The sequence below is a fragment of the Capsicum annuum genome, chromosome 10 (assembly GCF_002878395.1).
Source record: "Capsicum annuum cultivar UCD-10X-F1 chromosome 10, UCD10Xv1.1, whole genome shotgun sequence".
Lineage (NCBI taxonomy): Eukaryota > Viridiplantae > Streptophyta > Magnoliopsida > Solanales > Solanaceae > Capsicum > Capsicum annuum.
In genome coordinates, this window is record NC_061120.1 from 130,047,766 (window position 1) to 130,065,054 (window position 17,289).

Sequence of the window (17,289 nt, forward strand, 5' to 3'; positions counted from 1 at the left end):
TCCATGACCTAGTAGGGATGCTACTAATGCCATGTTTTGTTGCTCTATCAACCTCTTGACTTCATTGGTTAACTCTCATTCAGAGTGTGGTGCTCCAGATACTATTTCTTTTGAGGCCATAAGAGTTATCCAGTTTATGTAGTTGATCCCTCCTATGTTCTTTGGTACTAAGGTTAAGGAAGATCCTCAAGGCTTTATTGATGAAGTAGAGAAGATCTTCTGAATCATGCATGATTCATAGGTTGAGGCCATTGAGTTTAATTTCTACCAACTGAAGGATGTAGCATACCAATGGTATGAAGGGTGGGAGTTGTCTAGAGGTGTAATTTGCTAGTCCCACCATATAGGAGGAATTTTCTGAGGCTTTCTTACACTGATGGTTTCCTCAAGAGTTGAGGGCGACTGAGGATCAATATTTTATGGACTTGAAGATAGAGAGGATATTTGTTCAATAGTATGCCTTGAAATTCCATCAATTTTCAAGGTATGCTCCCAAGATGGTTTATAGAATAAGTGCTAGAATATGTAAGTTTGTCTTGAGATTATCCTGCAAATTAGTCCTTGAGAGCAAGCCGACCTTGTTGATTGAGAACATGGACATCTCTAGGTTGATCGTGTATATGTAATAAATAGAAAAAGACAAAAAAAAACGAGTAGAGTTAAGTGAAGGCAATGGAAGAAGTTTACACCCTCTACATTTAATGGTGGAAATAGTGAAAAATGGGCTAAAAAGAAGTGGGCTAAAATCGTGATTACCCCTCTCTAGCTGGTTCATTCACTAACAGGTCCCCTATTGCTACTCTAACTACTCCCATTCCGAAGGGTGCTATGTCTACCTCTTATTCTATTTTTGTCACCGACGCTAGACGAAACCACTTGTACATACTTGCTACTCTCCAGGATTTTGAGGTATCTCTTGATGTTTTCATCTGTATGTTGATATTTTTCTCCTGTGATGTGTGTTGTTTTCTTGATCGAGGATTTTCTATTTCTTATGTGACCCAGTATGTGGCTCTACATCTTAATTTTGGTCCTAAGAGCTAGTCAGAGACCCACTGATTGTTAGGAGGGTGTATAAGGGGTATGTGGTATCAGTTGGTGGTAGAGATACTCTTGTATGCTTTATAGAGTTGGACATGGTTTATTTTAATGTCATTTTTGGGATGGATTAGTTGTACTCTTACTGTACTTTATTAGATTGTTAGACCTGTAGGGTCATCTTTAAATTTACTAATCAGATGGTAATTGTATAGGAAGGCGGTTCCCTTGTTCCTATGGGAAGGTTCATTTTCAAACTAAAGGCCCAAAATTTGATTTCAAAGAGGTTTTTCTATCATTTGGCCAAAGTTCAAAATTCTAACTCAGAAGAGCCTTCTTTAAAATTCGTCCCATGGTTAATAAATTTCCCGAGGTGTTTCCTGGCATTCCTCCACGTAGGAAAATTGATTTTGGGATTGATCTTGTTCTAGACACTTATCTTATTTCTATCCCTCCTCAGAGAATTGCAACGACGAAGCTAAAAGAGCTTAAGGAGAAATTGAAGGACCTCCTAGATAGAGGTTTTATCCATCCTTGTGTGTCTTCGTGGGGTACTCCCATGTTGTTTGTGCACAAGAAGGATGGTTCCCTTCGTATGTGCATTGATTATCATCGGTTGAACAAAGTTACCATAAAGAATAAATATTATTCTCCTAAGATCGACAATTTATTTGATCAACTTGAAGGTGCGAACTGTTTCTCTAAGATTGATCTTAGATCGGTTTATCATTAGCTTAAGATTAGGGATGTAGATATCCCTAATACTATCTTAAGGAGTTGGTATAGTATCTATGAGTTCCTTGTTATGTCTTTTGGGTTGACCGATTCCCTAGCGGCATTCATGGACTAGATAAATAGAGTCTTCCATTCATTCTTGGACATATTTGTCATTAACTTCGTTAATGATATCTTAGTCTACTCTTAGAGTGAGAAATATCATATAGATCATCTCCGTTTCATATTGTAAACTTTAAAGGATCATCATTTCTATGTCAAGTTCTCCAAGTGCGAGTTTTTGTTGAAAGCCATAACTTTTCATGGTCATGTTATCTCTAGTGAAGGGATCATGGTAGATCCTTAAAAGATTGCGGTGGTTAAGAAATGGCCTAGACCTACGACTCAAACTGGTATTAAGAGCTTCTTGGGTCTATCCAGTTACCATAGATGATTCGTGGAGAGTTTCTCTACTATAGCTTCCCCATTGAACAGGTTGGCCAAAATGAAAGTCATGTTCTTGTGGTCCGATGGGTGTGAGGGTAACTTGGAGAAGTTGAAAGGTAAATTAACTTCAGCTCTAATTTTAACCTTTCCAGAGGGTAGTGATGGTTTTGTGGTTTATTCTGATGTTTATCACGTGGGTCTTTGTTATGTGCTGATGCAACATAGTAGGGTAGTGGCCTATGATTCTAGGAAAATGAAAGTACATAAGAATAACTACCCTACTTATCACTTAGAGTTGTTAGACGTGGTGTTTGTGTTAAAGGTGTGGAGACGTTATCTATATGGGGTTCATGTTGATATATTTTCTGATAATTAGAGCCTTAAATATTTTTTTACCTAAAAGAAGTTGAATTTGCAGCAAAAAAAGTGGCTTGATTTGTTGAAAAACTATCATATAAGTGTTCATTACCATCCTAATAAGAAAAATGTAGTCGCTAATGCTCTTAGTACCCTGTCCATGGGATGTTTGGCCCATGTAGATTAGATGAGGATAAGCGAGAATTGGTGAGGGATGTTCACCGTTTGGCTAATCTTAGAGTTCGACTTGCGAACTCCAAGGAGGGTGTTGTATTTGTGGTTCTGATATCTCTGTTGTCTCTTATTATTAAGAAAAAGAAAGCATTGGACCCCTACTTGATGAAAATCTAAAGTAATATGGGTCAATAAAAGGTTGCATACTTTGTGATTGGTAGTGATGGTATCTTGAGATACCATGGTAGGCTATGAGCTCCAGATATCGATGGATAGGGGAAAAGGGTCATGGACGATGCTCATAGATTCCGTTATGCTATTCACCCATATTACATGTAGATGTATTGTAATTTTAGAGAGGTCTGTTGGTAGAGTAATATGAAATGTGATATAGGACAACTGTATGGGGTATCAACAAGTGAAAGTTGTGCACATGAGACCTGGTTGTTTAGTACCAAGAGACTGTCTTGATCGAGTGGAAATGAGAGGTGATTAACATGGATTTTGTTACTGGTCTTCCTAGATCACAAAATAAAACTAATTCTATTTGGGTCGTTGTTGATAGAATGACCAAGTCTGCTCACTTTTTGCTTGTGAGGACTAATTTCTCGGAGGAAGATTATGCTAAGTTGTTTCCTGTGGAGGTTGTGGAGTTGCACGGTGCTCCGATATCTATTATCTTGGATAATTTCCTCTATTTTCATCCTACTTTTGGGAGTCGTTACAAAAGGGTTTGGGCACTAGAGTATGCCTTAGTACCGCTTTCCACCCATAAATTGATGGGCAAGAAAAAAGGACCATCCAAACATTAGAGGATAGGTTGCGGGATTCTATGGTAGATTCTAGTGGTAGTTGGTATGGCCACTTGCCTATGATTAAGTTCTCCTATAATAATAGTTATAACTCTAGTATTGGCATTGCGCCTTTTGAGGCATTGTATAGTAGTAGATGTCGATCTCCTATAGGGTGGTACGAAGTTGGCGAGGTTAAATTGCTTGGCACTAATTTAGTCCACCAAGCCTTAGACATGGTGATGGTGATTTATGATAGATTAAAAACCCCTCAAAGTCACCAAAAGTCCTATAAAGATGTGAGGCATACAGACTTAGTGTTTAGTGTTGGCGATTGGGTATTCTTGAGAGTGTCTCCCATGAAGGGAGTGATGCGATTCAGTAAAAAGAGGAAGCTTAGTCCCTGATATGTTGTACCTACTTGATTGTGAAGAAGGTTGGCAATGTTGCCTATGAGTTGGAGTTTCCTACTAGTATGAACTCTATTTACACGGTTTTCCATGTCTTTATATTACAGAAATGTGTGGGTGATCCTTCATTTGTTGTGCTCATGAGGGATGTTGATATTTAAGACTCCTTGTCTTATGAGCAGATCTCAGTGACGATCTTGGATCGGCAAGTTCACCAGTTGCGAACGAAAGAAATTGCTTCAGTGAAGGTTCAATGGAGGAACCAAAATTCCAAATAAGCTACATGGGAAGCAGAAAAGGACATGAAGTCCCAAGTATCTGCTTTTGTTTTCTATTCCGAAAAATTGAGATGGAGGTATGTGTTGATCTCCTTGCTTTGATTTATGTCTTTGATAGAAAATGTGTTAAAGTCCCAAATGTGTTGGATTGATTTGAGTTATGTTAGACCATGGATTCAAGTCCCTAATGTTTTGAAATGATGTGTTCTTTGTTATGATGGGTTTAAGTCCCTAGTATATTTACTTGATTCTTGTCTTTGGTAAATGATGAAGTCAAGTCCTAAATCCTTGAATAAAGAAAGTATCATTGATAAGTTTATAGATTACTGTGGACTTCGAAATGTTGGTTAGTGTGATGAATCTAATGAAGTGTTTAGACATGTTTATGTTATGATGTGTAGTATGTTTTCTGCTATTTCATTATATGGCCGGTATACACCCAACCCATGTGATTGATGTGATGATTGTGATGGATTATCGGGGAGACCTCCAATTCATGTAGGTTTGAGGTACCCCTAGACATGGCCCAGTTTCGGGTCGTGTCAAATCTCTCAAGAACAATACTTTAAGTCACATGCTTTTACAAAATTGACAATGACAGAAGAGTAATATGCCTAAAATACCTAGATATTTGGAGAAAAAAGCACCCTTATAACCCTAGATGACCACGTTCTTTAAAACCCTAGCCTTAACTTTAAAAAAACATTTGAAAGAGAATTTGGGAGTGTTTTATTGGGAACGATGTGATAATGAAGCCCCAAGGAGGGCTTTAAGTTGTGGGGTCCAAGGCATTAAAGTTTAAAATGTCCAAAGTGTCCTCAACTTAAAAACTTTAACAGTTTCATCTTTGATTATGAGTAAACCATCGACTCATAACCACTTTTTATGACTCGTCACCATGAGTCATAAACAAAGAAGTGCCACCAACCATCCTATACTTTTATCCTTATGACTCAACCATAGGACTCGAACTATGACCTTAAGACTCATAGGGTCCAGTTGTAGTCAACACACAACCCAAATTGGAACTTACACCACACACCCTATGACTACACCAAATGAATCATAACGTATACTTACAGTTCTTAGTTTGACACTCGTACATAAAGTAAAATCAATCCACAAATTTACTAGCTTGGTTATGACTCATCCCGATGACTTGTCAGTACACCCTACGACTCATAGGGTACAGTTGTAACTAGGGTAGTGTGTTCAAATCTTTATGAATTTTCAAGGGCAAAAATTTAAGGCATTTCAATTCTCTTTGTCTTGGATCATTAGTCCTCGAATGATTGGTAAAGACAATTTCTAGCACGATTGGACTCCATATGCCTCCACTCATACCTTTAATAAAGTTACAAAATAAGAATGGATACTTGGACTTCATGTCCTCTTCCTCTTCCAAAGTAGTCTATTTAACATTATGGTTCTTCCATAGAACCATTACCGAAGCTATATCGGCAATCGACGAACATGGCAGTCCATAATTCTAATCGGTATTTAAAAATACGATAAGGAATCCAAACTACCTACCTTTTCCAAAGTAATAACTGTCGAAGGATCACCCACACACTTTCTCAACATCGAAATGTTAAATACCGAATGAATAGATCTTAAACTATAAGGCAACTCCAATTCAAATGCAACATTACCAACCCTCTTCAACACAAAGTTTAGACCAATATATAGGGGACTGAGATTCCCCTTCTTCCCAAACTGCATCACTCCCTTTATGAGAGACACCTTAAAAAATAACCAATTGCCAACATCAAGCTCTAATTCTCTATGTTTCACATCCGCGTAGGAGTTTCTGTATCTTTAGGCATCTTTAAGACTATCCCGAATCACCTTAACTTTCTGCATAGCATGGTGAACCAAATTCTGGACAAACATCTCAGCCTCACCCACTTCAAACCACCCAACAGGAGATCTACACCTCATTCCATATAATGCCAAAAACCGAAGTCATCCAAATACTAGAGTCGTAGCTTTTACTATATGGAAACTCTATAAGAGAGAAATGATCAACCAAACTACCACATAGTCAATCACGTAAGCTTGAAGCATATCTTTTAGTGTCTAAATGGCCTTTTCCGCTTGCCCATCCGATTGCACATGGAAATCGGTAGTAAGACTCGCTTTAGTTCCCAAACATCTCTGAAACAAACCTAAAAGTGTTATGAGAATTGAGTACCATTATCTTAACATAATAGAAACAGGCACCCCATGCAACTTCATAATATTTTAGAGGAACAACATTGTATAATCCTCTGCCGAATAATTAGTCCTCACTAGCAAAAAGTGAGCAGACTTAGTCATCTTATCCATAATGACCCAAACTAATCAAACTGATTCAAAGATCAATGAACACCAGTAATGAAATCCATATTTATTATCTCCTAGTTCCAGACAGGTAACTCAATTTCTTGATTCAACCCACCGGGCCTCAAGTGCTTAACCTTCACTTTTTGGCACCCCATGTATTTGGCCATAAAACTTTCCACATATCACTTCATATTGTTCCACCAATAAATATCCTTAAGATCATGATACGTCTTCGTTGAACCAGGATGAATAGTATAATATGATTCATGAGTCTTAGCGAAGATTCCCTCTTGTAGTCCATCTTTGTCGGAAACACATAATATGCCTTGGTACCTCAAGATAAAATCACCACAAATCTAAAAATATATTACCTTTTGTTGACCTATATCTCCCTTATTCTTCATTGGGACATGATCCAATACCTATTTCTCCTTTATTTCAGCCACAAGGGGTGACTTTGCTAGTTCTTACACAAACACATCACCATCCTCAAAGTTAAAGAGACAAACTCCTAAGTTATCCATACGATGAATATCTTTCACCAATTCTCACTTTTTCTCATCCAAATGAGCTAAAATCCCTATAGATAACCCGCTAAGAGCATCAACAACCACATTACCTTTACCTGGGCGATAATGGAGACTCATATCGTATTCTTTCAGCAACTAATTAATCTCCAACAACTCCAAGACATGAGTCGGATAATTACTCTCATGCACTTTAAACTACAACTGCCTAAAAGATTAGGCCACCACCCTACCAAGCTATATCAACACACAACCATTTTCTATATGAAAAGCATCACAATAAACCATAAATTCGTCATAGCCTTCAGGTTGAATTAACACTGGAGCTAAAGTTAATTATCTTTCAACTTCTCAGAACTACCCTCGCAAGCATTAAATCACGAGAATTTCACCTTTTTAAGTCAATTTAGTCAAATAGGCCGCAATAGAAGAGAAACTTTCTGTAATTTTCTGTGGATCAACCATGATTATTTTAGTAGAGACAACGCAACCCAGGAAAATAACAACATTCAACAAAAAATCACATTTCAAAAATTTTGCATGCAACTATTGATCTTTCAAGGTCTGTAACACAATCCTATGGTGATCGGCATGATCCACCTTACTTTTAGAGTACTCAAAAATATCATCAATGAAGAGAATCATGAACAAATCAAGAAACTCACAGAAGAACCTATTCATAATGTCCATGAATGACATCGGGGCACTAGTCAACACAAAAGACATCATCACAAATTTAAAATGATCATACTGGGCTCTGAATGAAGTCTTAGGGATACCCAACTCCCTAATCTTTAACTAATGATACCTGGAATAAAGTTCAACCTTGGAGAAAAACTTAGCACCCTATAATTAGTTGAACAAATAATCTATCCATGTTAGAGGGTACTTATTCCTTATCATCACCTTATTAAATTATCAGTAATCAATATAGATCATAAGGGAACTATTCTTCTTGCACGCGAGCAATACCGATGAACCCCACAGAGACACACTAGGATGAATAAATACCTTGTCCAAAAGTTCCTTTAATTTCTCCTTAAGCTCCTTTAGTTCTACTGGAGACATTCTATACATGGGGAATAGAGGTTGGATGAGTGTCCGAAACAAGATTAATCCAAAAAACAATCTCCCTATTGGGAGGAACACTAGGAATATCATCAGGGAAGACCTCAAGGAATTCATTTATCATGGGGATGAAATATAAGGAAGGACCATCCAAGTTTGAATCTTTATCTCATACCAAATGATAAAGACACCCCATAGAAATTAATTTCTAGGCTCTAAGATATGATACAAATATTTCCTTATGTATCATAGAACTCCTATCCGATTTGATAAATGGCTTATTTAGGAATTTAAAAATAACTTTAAGTGTCCGACAGTATAAAGAAACATAGAACGAGTGCGACCAATCCATCCCCAATATGATATCAAAATCAACCATGTCTAACTCTATCAGATCTACAAAAGTTTCTCTGCCACCAACAGACACTACATTACCCTTATAGACTTTTATAGAAACCACAAAGTCACCCACCAGGGTTGAAATAGAAAAGGGATCTGTAATACACTGGGGACCAAAACTAAAAAGCATAACAACAAATAAGGTCACATAAGAAAGAGTGGACCCCGAATCATGTAAATAGTAAACATCATGGGAAAAGAGTTTTAATATACCTGTAATTATATTCGGAGGTTCCTCAGACTTCTAATGGGTAATGAGAGCTTAGAGTCAGTTCTGACTAGTGCTAGAGCAAGAAGGGGTGCCTTATAGTGCAGGAACTGATGAAGAGGCAACAAAAACATTGTTAACTCAATAAAAAACATTTACCATCCAATAGTTCCTCAACATATGCCATAGCTGACAATATTTTAAACATCTATCCTTCTCTCATCAAGAAAAACATAATGCAACTGACCACAAAAACTACAAGGAGGATATGATAGAGTGGACTAAGCCCCACCAGCCTAAGATTAGGTAGCCTGTTCCCTAAACCAACTATTATGCCGAGAATGACAATTACTTGAGGGCTTTACATGGGGAGCATTAGTTGTAGAGTAGAAGCCTGAACTCCGTCACTTGTTTTGAGATAACTTTCCACCATCCCTACCACTCTGCTACTGACCTCTACCCTGATCAGAAAATCTAAACTTCTTGCTCTGCCTCTCCCCCTATCTTTACCTATTTCTTTTTCTCTTTCTCAACCTGCTACATATACATAACCAATAAGGATATATCCATATCCTTGATCAACAAGGTAGCCTTACCCTTTAGAATCAAATCACAGGACAACCTAGAAAAAAATTTCCTAATCCTAGATCTTATGTTTGACACTAACTCCAGAGTATAACAAGATAACTAATAAAACTTCAAGGTACACTACTTGACTGACATCTTTCCTTGGTTCTGGTTAACAATCCCCTCCGTCTTCTCCTCCCTCAATTCTTGAGGAAAGAAGCAGTCCAGAAAAGCACTTGAGAAATCATCCCATAAAGTGGACTCAACATCATTGCCCCTACACTAGTCCCATTCCTCATACCATTGCTATGCCATATTTTTCAGTTGGTAAGTGGAGAACTCGACGCCCTTCATATTAGTGGCATGCATCACACCAAAGATCTTTTCCATCTCATTAATAAAGTATTAAGGATCTTCCTTAACTTTAGAACCAATGAAAGTAGGAGGTCTAAATCACATAAAGTTGCCAAATCTAAAGCCTCGTATAATGCAGTAACCAAAGTAACTCACTCAGTCTTGAAGGGTACCAACTAGTTAAGTAAGTGAATCGACAGGAAAAACTCCTTATTAGACACATTTGCTCGAGGTTCCTGAGGTGAAACAGGAGTAACCAGTGGAGCTCTATCAGGACAATAAAAATTCATCAATCCTAGTCCTGGTCTAAATGCCTGTAGTAGGATGATCTCCATCCACATTGTCCTTAGATTGGATAGATGAGTTTCCATGGACATCAGATCTTCTTTGAGGCATGATCTTAAAGGTGAACAAATGGGTGTCAAATTCAAGACCTTAGACTCTATCGCTTGAATTAGATCAACAATAAAGGTAAACATTCATAAATGGCTCATAGCCTCTTCCTAATAAGTGTGGCACGCAACATACCCACAAAAAAGACTCTATTTGACACGGATTTGTGTACAGCCAATCTACGATGACCCTAGGCTCTATTACCAATCTAACAAGAACCAAACCAGGGCATGGCTTGTTAGGTATCTTAAGTTAAATCAGTGATGGTGACCACCCCTATTTTCTTGACCACTAAGAACCTTACATTTCATGTTAGATCAATTCATAACATATAACATGATAAAAGGATAAAATTAAAGGATTCTAATGTAAGAGCTTAACAACCACCAATATCCACACCCAAGCATACAGTAATTTCCAACAAAGCCTTTAACAAAAATTAATGAATATCCAGTCGGGACATGCCCCCGACCATAGCCAAAACCAAGTCTAAAGGAATAGTCCAAATATTAAATAAACTAAAGCATAGAAATGGGGTCTTCCAAAGTATGGAATCTCTATACTTTTGTCTAACTCATGAATTGCTCCCAAATCCTAGTCATAGTGCAGGAGAGATAGAAGTATGGTCAGTTCCTAAATCATGTGGGAATACAATATTAGAAGATGGTTAAAAGGATGAATACTAATATATAACTTAAAGATAAGGATAAAATAACATCATCAATTCAAAACTAAGTCAAAACAAACCACATGTACATATTCATGTATATACATATAGATATAATATTAGGATAGATAACAGGTTTAGCATGAAATTTTAAACTTCAACCTGAGTTTGTGTAGCTTTACTATCACAAACCACCCATAGGCTATATGGGTCCATTATTATGCCCTGAACGGGCCTTAGTACATATTGGCCTCATGAATCAGAGATAGCATAGATGATCGGTGAATCCTTTATACCCTTTGCCCTCCATGATACATATATATATGAATATACACTTGGCGGATTCCCTTGTACCCCAAAAGTACACAATCATCAGGACCAACCTCAAGTCGGCAAACATGAGTTTCCATTATCTGTCCTTCGAATTCACACCTTCATGACTAGCTAACACAACTCCCATTATTGCCCAATGAAAATATTTATCACTTATTCTAACCATCGATTTCAGAAGTCAAACTTAAAGGAATTATTTAGTGGTATCATCATACCAACCATAGCTGGTAAGTGATTTCATTAGTCAGCACTTAGAGGATTCCCATGTACCCTGTAGACTCCATTATTAAATCACTTGGATAATTCCCATGTATCCCACAAGGTTTATAAAACTATTATTACATATTCAACCATTTATCCCATGTATTAGTTTCACAAAACAAGTCAGGACAAGTGATAATGCACAAACAAAAATCAATTATGCAAAGTAAATTGAGATTATTAAAAATTTCCATAACAAACCAATTAATCTAGGGATTCCTTTGTACCTCTATTTCCATCTACCATTCCCATGCAGCCTAGTGCATTTACCAACCATCAATTAAAGCATAATACTTTCATAAATATCATGCAAAAAATATTTAAACAATTTATATTAAAAATCCTCAACCCTTAGTTAAAAACCCAACATCAATTACCTCATTAACAATACTTAAAATCACATGCTTTTATAAAATTGACAATGAGAAAAGAATAACATGCCTGAAATACCATGAAATTTTGAGATAAGAACACCCTTAGAACCTAAGATGACAACTTTTATTTGAACCCTATCCTTAACATGAATAGAGAGCTTAAGAAAGAATTTAGGAGTGTTTTATTTGGAATGATGTGATAATAAATCCCTAAGAAAGGAATTAGATGGTGTGGTCAAAGGAGTGTCAATGGGAAATATCCAGAGTGCCCTCAACTTAAAAGCCAAAAAACGTATTGTCTTTGATTATGAGTCAACCATCAACTCATAACCTCTCCTTATGATTCGTTACCATGAGTCATAACCAAAGCAGTACCACCAAGGCACCCTACATTGTTATCTTGACGACTAAATCATATGACTCGTAATAGGACTTTATGACTTGTAAGGTCAAGTCATAGTCAACATAGAACCCATATTGGGACTTACACTGGACATCCTATGATAACACCTAATAAATCAAAATGTATCCCTATGGCTCTTATTAAACCACTCATACTCAAAGAAGGATCAGGCCACAATCTTATTGATTGGCTATGACTCATCCTAATGACTCATCAGGACACCTTATATCTTATAGGGTCCAGTTGTAACTAAGGATGTGAGCTCAAGGCTCCAGGAATTTTTAAGGGCCAGAATATGTGGTGTTTCACTATGTCTCTATACTGTGGATGCTCCACACGATGCATACATTAATGGTGATAACCCGTACAATTATTACATGCTACAGAAGTGTAGTTTGAGTGTCAAACATATGGTAGAAAGTACAAAACTACTGACTGAGCCCCGTAGATAAAGCAAATATAAAATACATATAAATAAAATTAGAACAACACCCACATTTCCAACAATAACATAATTAAGCTAGTGAGATATTAAGGGATACTATTCTACACATAACCAAGAATATGGAATAATAAACATAAGAAAGTATCAAGGATGAACTATCATACCCCATCCATACTCGAGAATCTCAACACTATGATGTATATCACTAGCCAATATACGAATAAAGTGTGAAAAAAGGATATACAAATATAAGGAATGAATATACAATCTGAATAAATAAAGGAAGGGATATACGATAACACCTTAGCTACATATACCAAGATATACTTATATATATATATATATATAAATAAGGTCAACTTAAAGTATAGCCTAAATCATCATACTAGGATTTTAAGACCTCAAAATCATAGTTGGAACTAGCGCTAGAATACTTAGGGTTTCTAATCCATATGTCTAATCATGATATAATCATGTATAGTAATATAATTATTAGATGAAAGAGGACAGAATCATACCTTAGATCTCAATACTGGATCACTATCAAAGTTGGGACAAACTAGACATAATAATTATAATAATAATAATAACAATATCAATGAAAACACGAGTAACTAGACAGTCCAGACAACCAATACCTAGACAATCCTTTCATGTACCCCCACCGCCCCAGGCTCAGATAGTTGAATCAACATACAACAAACCACAACGGATAATCATCACCCTTACCTATGCAACCCTCTAGAAGGTTGAAAGATTTAGGCGCATACCTGTGATAGTCAATATGCACGCAATGATGACTTCAATAGAATCTGTAATATCATAAGGAGTCAGACTCAAACACATAGGTATATTCAATATCATAGTCATAGCCATCAGTACTATTATCATCGTAATCAATAATAACAGCAAACTCAATCTATTCCCATATAGTGGGATTTAAGGAGGATGAAATTTATGCAGTCCATACCACTACCTCCGGAGAAGTAGAGAAGTTATTTTCTGTAGACCCCCAGCTCAAGATAAAGAATAATAATAAAAACCATAATAAAACATGAAACAAGATGAAATAGAAGAAATAAGACACACACAAAGTAAACCCTACATTGATAAAACAAGGCACCCACCACCCCCATACCCTCTACTATAAGCTCTAACCTTTGAACATAGCCCTAACACTATTGGCCTAGCTACCCCAAATCTCTCCTAACTACTGGCTATATCCCCCAAATGCACTAGCCTTCTAACCTAATTCACATCCTTTATAGGTCATAATCATCCTCAAGGATTATGTATTATATAAGAATATCATCCTCATCATCATCAAGCCTTGCTAGGTATATAAATATATTATCATAATCATCCTCTGACTTTGCTAGGTATTAAAGCATATCATCATAGTCACCCTCTGACCATGGCAGGTACATTATAATATCTACATCATCAAGTAATAATAGGTGCACAGACTTAAGCCATGGCTAAAAGAGTATAAATCCATAAATCCATTACCTTGAGTGAACTTCAAGACTAAATAATTATTAAAGTATAGAAAGGGCTGTAATCTTTCATGATTGAAGTAATTAGTAGTCTCAAATCATTGATTAGAATCTGCCTAGGTTAAATCATTAATACATCATTAGTAATCTCTTTTACAAACACATTATTCATTAATACAAGCAGTTATTTCTACAAAGAAATCCATTTTTAAGATGAAAAGTTGACTTTAACCCTTATTTACAAAAAGTAATAATAAGATCATAATTTACCTTGAATCATAATATTTACTGAATTAATGAATGTACCAAATCTATGAATTCCTTTACCAGTATTCAAATAATGGAAATATAGGCATCACTATAATGAAAAACTACAACTACAACCTTTATAAGGATAACACTTTGCAAATGTCCAATTGATATCGCAACCTAGTCTTGGGCCAAAAATGTGTGAAGAATAATTATAACATTGTAATCACGGCCTTAGGCCCACATACATATCAAGACCTTATATCTTTCATCATATCTATAAGTTATCTCATATCTATAAGTTATAGCATATCTATGAGGCATATCGTACCCATAGTACATAAATCATCTATGAGACTTCACCTTTCAATTTATGTATGATATAGGTGAGTCTTTTCACACTTAGCCTACATGATTTAAAAGTATACTCAACTTCAGTTCTCTTCATTCTACTAATACAACAAGTAAAAGTAAAGATTTTAGAACTAAGTGTGATGGCTCACAAATATTATCTTTATGCTTTATTAGATCATGTTCATATTTCATATCTTTTGTTTTATTCAATCTAAGGTGAGTCATTTACACTTAGCATGCAGTATTTGAAAGTTTATTAGTACATTGAGTTGTTGTTTTACTTATGCATTCACCCCCATATGCTCAGTACATTCCAAAAGTATTGATCCACATATACGTCTATGTGTTACATTATCTCATAATATAGGTACCATTTATAGCCGAGACATCATAATCAAACAGTGTGCAACTTTGAGTCAGTAGGTGATGAGTCCTTTTAATTTAAGAGATCGAGTCAATCATAGTTTCGAGTAGCATTTTGTTTTCTTTATTCAATCATGTTGATTAGGGATAGTTGGGGGTCATGTCCCAACTTTATATAGTCAATACTAGTAGAGACTTCATAGACATATAGTAGAATTAATGTCTTTGATTCCAGTTTTGTTTTGTATAAGCAAAGTTGTATTCATTTTCATAGTTTTGTTTTGAAGATATTCAATAAAGATATAATTTCCGCTTACTTCTTTCAGACTTATATATTTTAAATCAGTTGCTCATGAGTTATGCTAGTATAAATGTTAGCCTGAGATCAATCATGGTCCTAAGCACCATGTGACATCCAGGGGGTAGTCTTGGGGCGTTACAATAAAGGTGTGGAAGCATTGCTTTAAACTATCTTAGACCAGGTAACTATAATGGGTAAGGATATGCATCTCTTGCATCAATCCATGGTGGCATTTAGAATGGAATAAGAAAAAAAAGATCAATATGGAGATGATAATCTCTTAAGTGTCATGAGTGTGCTTAGTTCTCAAAATGAACTGGTTTAAGAAGAGGTTTCAATTCATGTGTTTGATCCACAATAAAGTGATGGCTCACATAAAAATTATGAAGGTGAAAATATGGCTCAAGTTGAATAAAATAAACATATTTGTGATGAAGAAACTTTGGATTCTCCATGAAAACAAGTTAAGGAGATATTGAAAAATGCAATGGAGAAGAATGGGAAATATGGAATACTCTTTGCTAAATGGTGGGACCTAGTCCAACATGGTGATGATGAAGTTTTTGAAATCATTAATTTTTTCATGGTGGAATTTTGTAGGAGATGGTTGAGTCCCAATGTGAAGACAAACCTAACAAGGAAGAAATTGTGAGCCAACAGTGAATATTGAATCAAGCTCAACTACTTGAAGTCAATAAGGATCAACTTTATATAATATTGCTAATGGTGAACGAATCTCTTAAATTGCATTTTGAGCAATGTTAAATGTGGTCAAATAGAAATAATTATTAAAAAAATAGAATTTGAATTGAATGTAAAAATAGAGGCATGTGATATTCTATGCTAGATGGTCATGTATAGTTTTGATGAGATAGTTTTCAATAAAGATGTAGATGAGATTGGTCATTAAAAATTCATATTATTTGCCAATGAACCAAGCCAAAAATAATTAACGATGTCAAAATTGATGAAATGATACTAGAGTTGCAAAAAAGAGTCAAGAAAATCCTTTGGGAAGATCCTAGTTCATTTTGGAATCAGAAATTCAAGAAAAATACAAATTCACAAATAGAGAGATAGCCTCACTCCAACAATTTTTTGATATTGTTCTTGAAAGATGTGAAAATTGAAATAACTGAGCAAAAATATGGTGTCTAACTAGTAGCATATCGATGTTCTCATTAATACCTAACAAGCCTGTATAAAAGTTTAATGTGAAGTTGGGTACATAAAAGTCTTAAAAGTGTCAAGATAGAGTTGGTCGTGTTGCTTCCTTACATTTATCCCACGAGCTTCATCAAAAGCTTAATGTAAAATTGGATCGAAGATTTAAATCCTCAAAGTTGAGATATAAATGGTAAGATTGCTTGTGTCGTGTCATGATTTTAAATCAAGAACTTGATAGGAGGCACTCATCGTTCTCAAAAAAATTGTTTACTTTTGAAATTTTAATTTTTAGACTAGCTTAGGATTTTATTTTTGACTAATCCATAAAAGTTTAGAGTAATTGAAAGTGATCTGTACAGGTTTAGATGTAAAAATTTGATTGTAATGGAGTTTGGGGTTTTGTACTCTTGAAAATGGGACTGAAATACTTTTTGGGAGCATTAGGATCGCAAAAAGTGATGGCATATTGCAAAAAGTAACCTTGGGATCGCCAAAATATACACAATATGCCCAGGTCAGTAGAGCTTCAAATATAACTAAAGCGGACAAATGTTTGCTAAAGTAGCCGATCACCAAAGCGATGAGTCAATTGCTTAAGTGAAAGTCAAACAAGTAGTCCAGGCAACTTAAGCGACTCATTGTTCGGTAAATCAAATAGTCAAATCCTAGTCAAAGATCGCTTAAGTGATCAGATGTTTGCTTAAGTGGGTCCCAATAGTAAAAATTACCTTGGTTAAAGTTGAAAAGGTATAAATTTAATTTAGTCATTCAACCAATTCTATCTCCTAACCCCATCTTATATTCTCTTTCAAATAACTTCAAAATT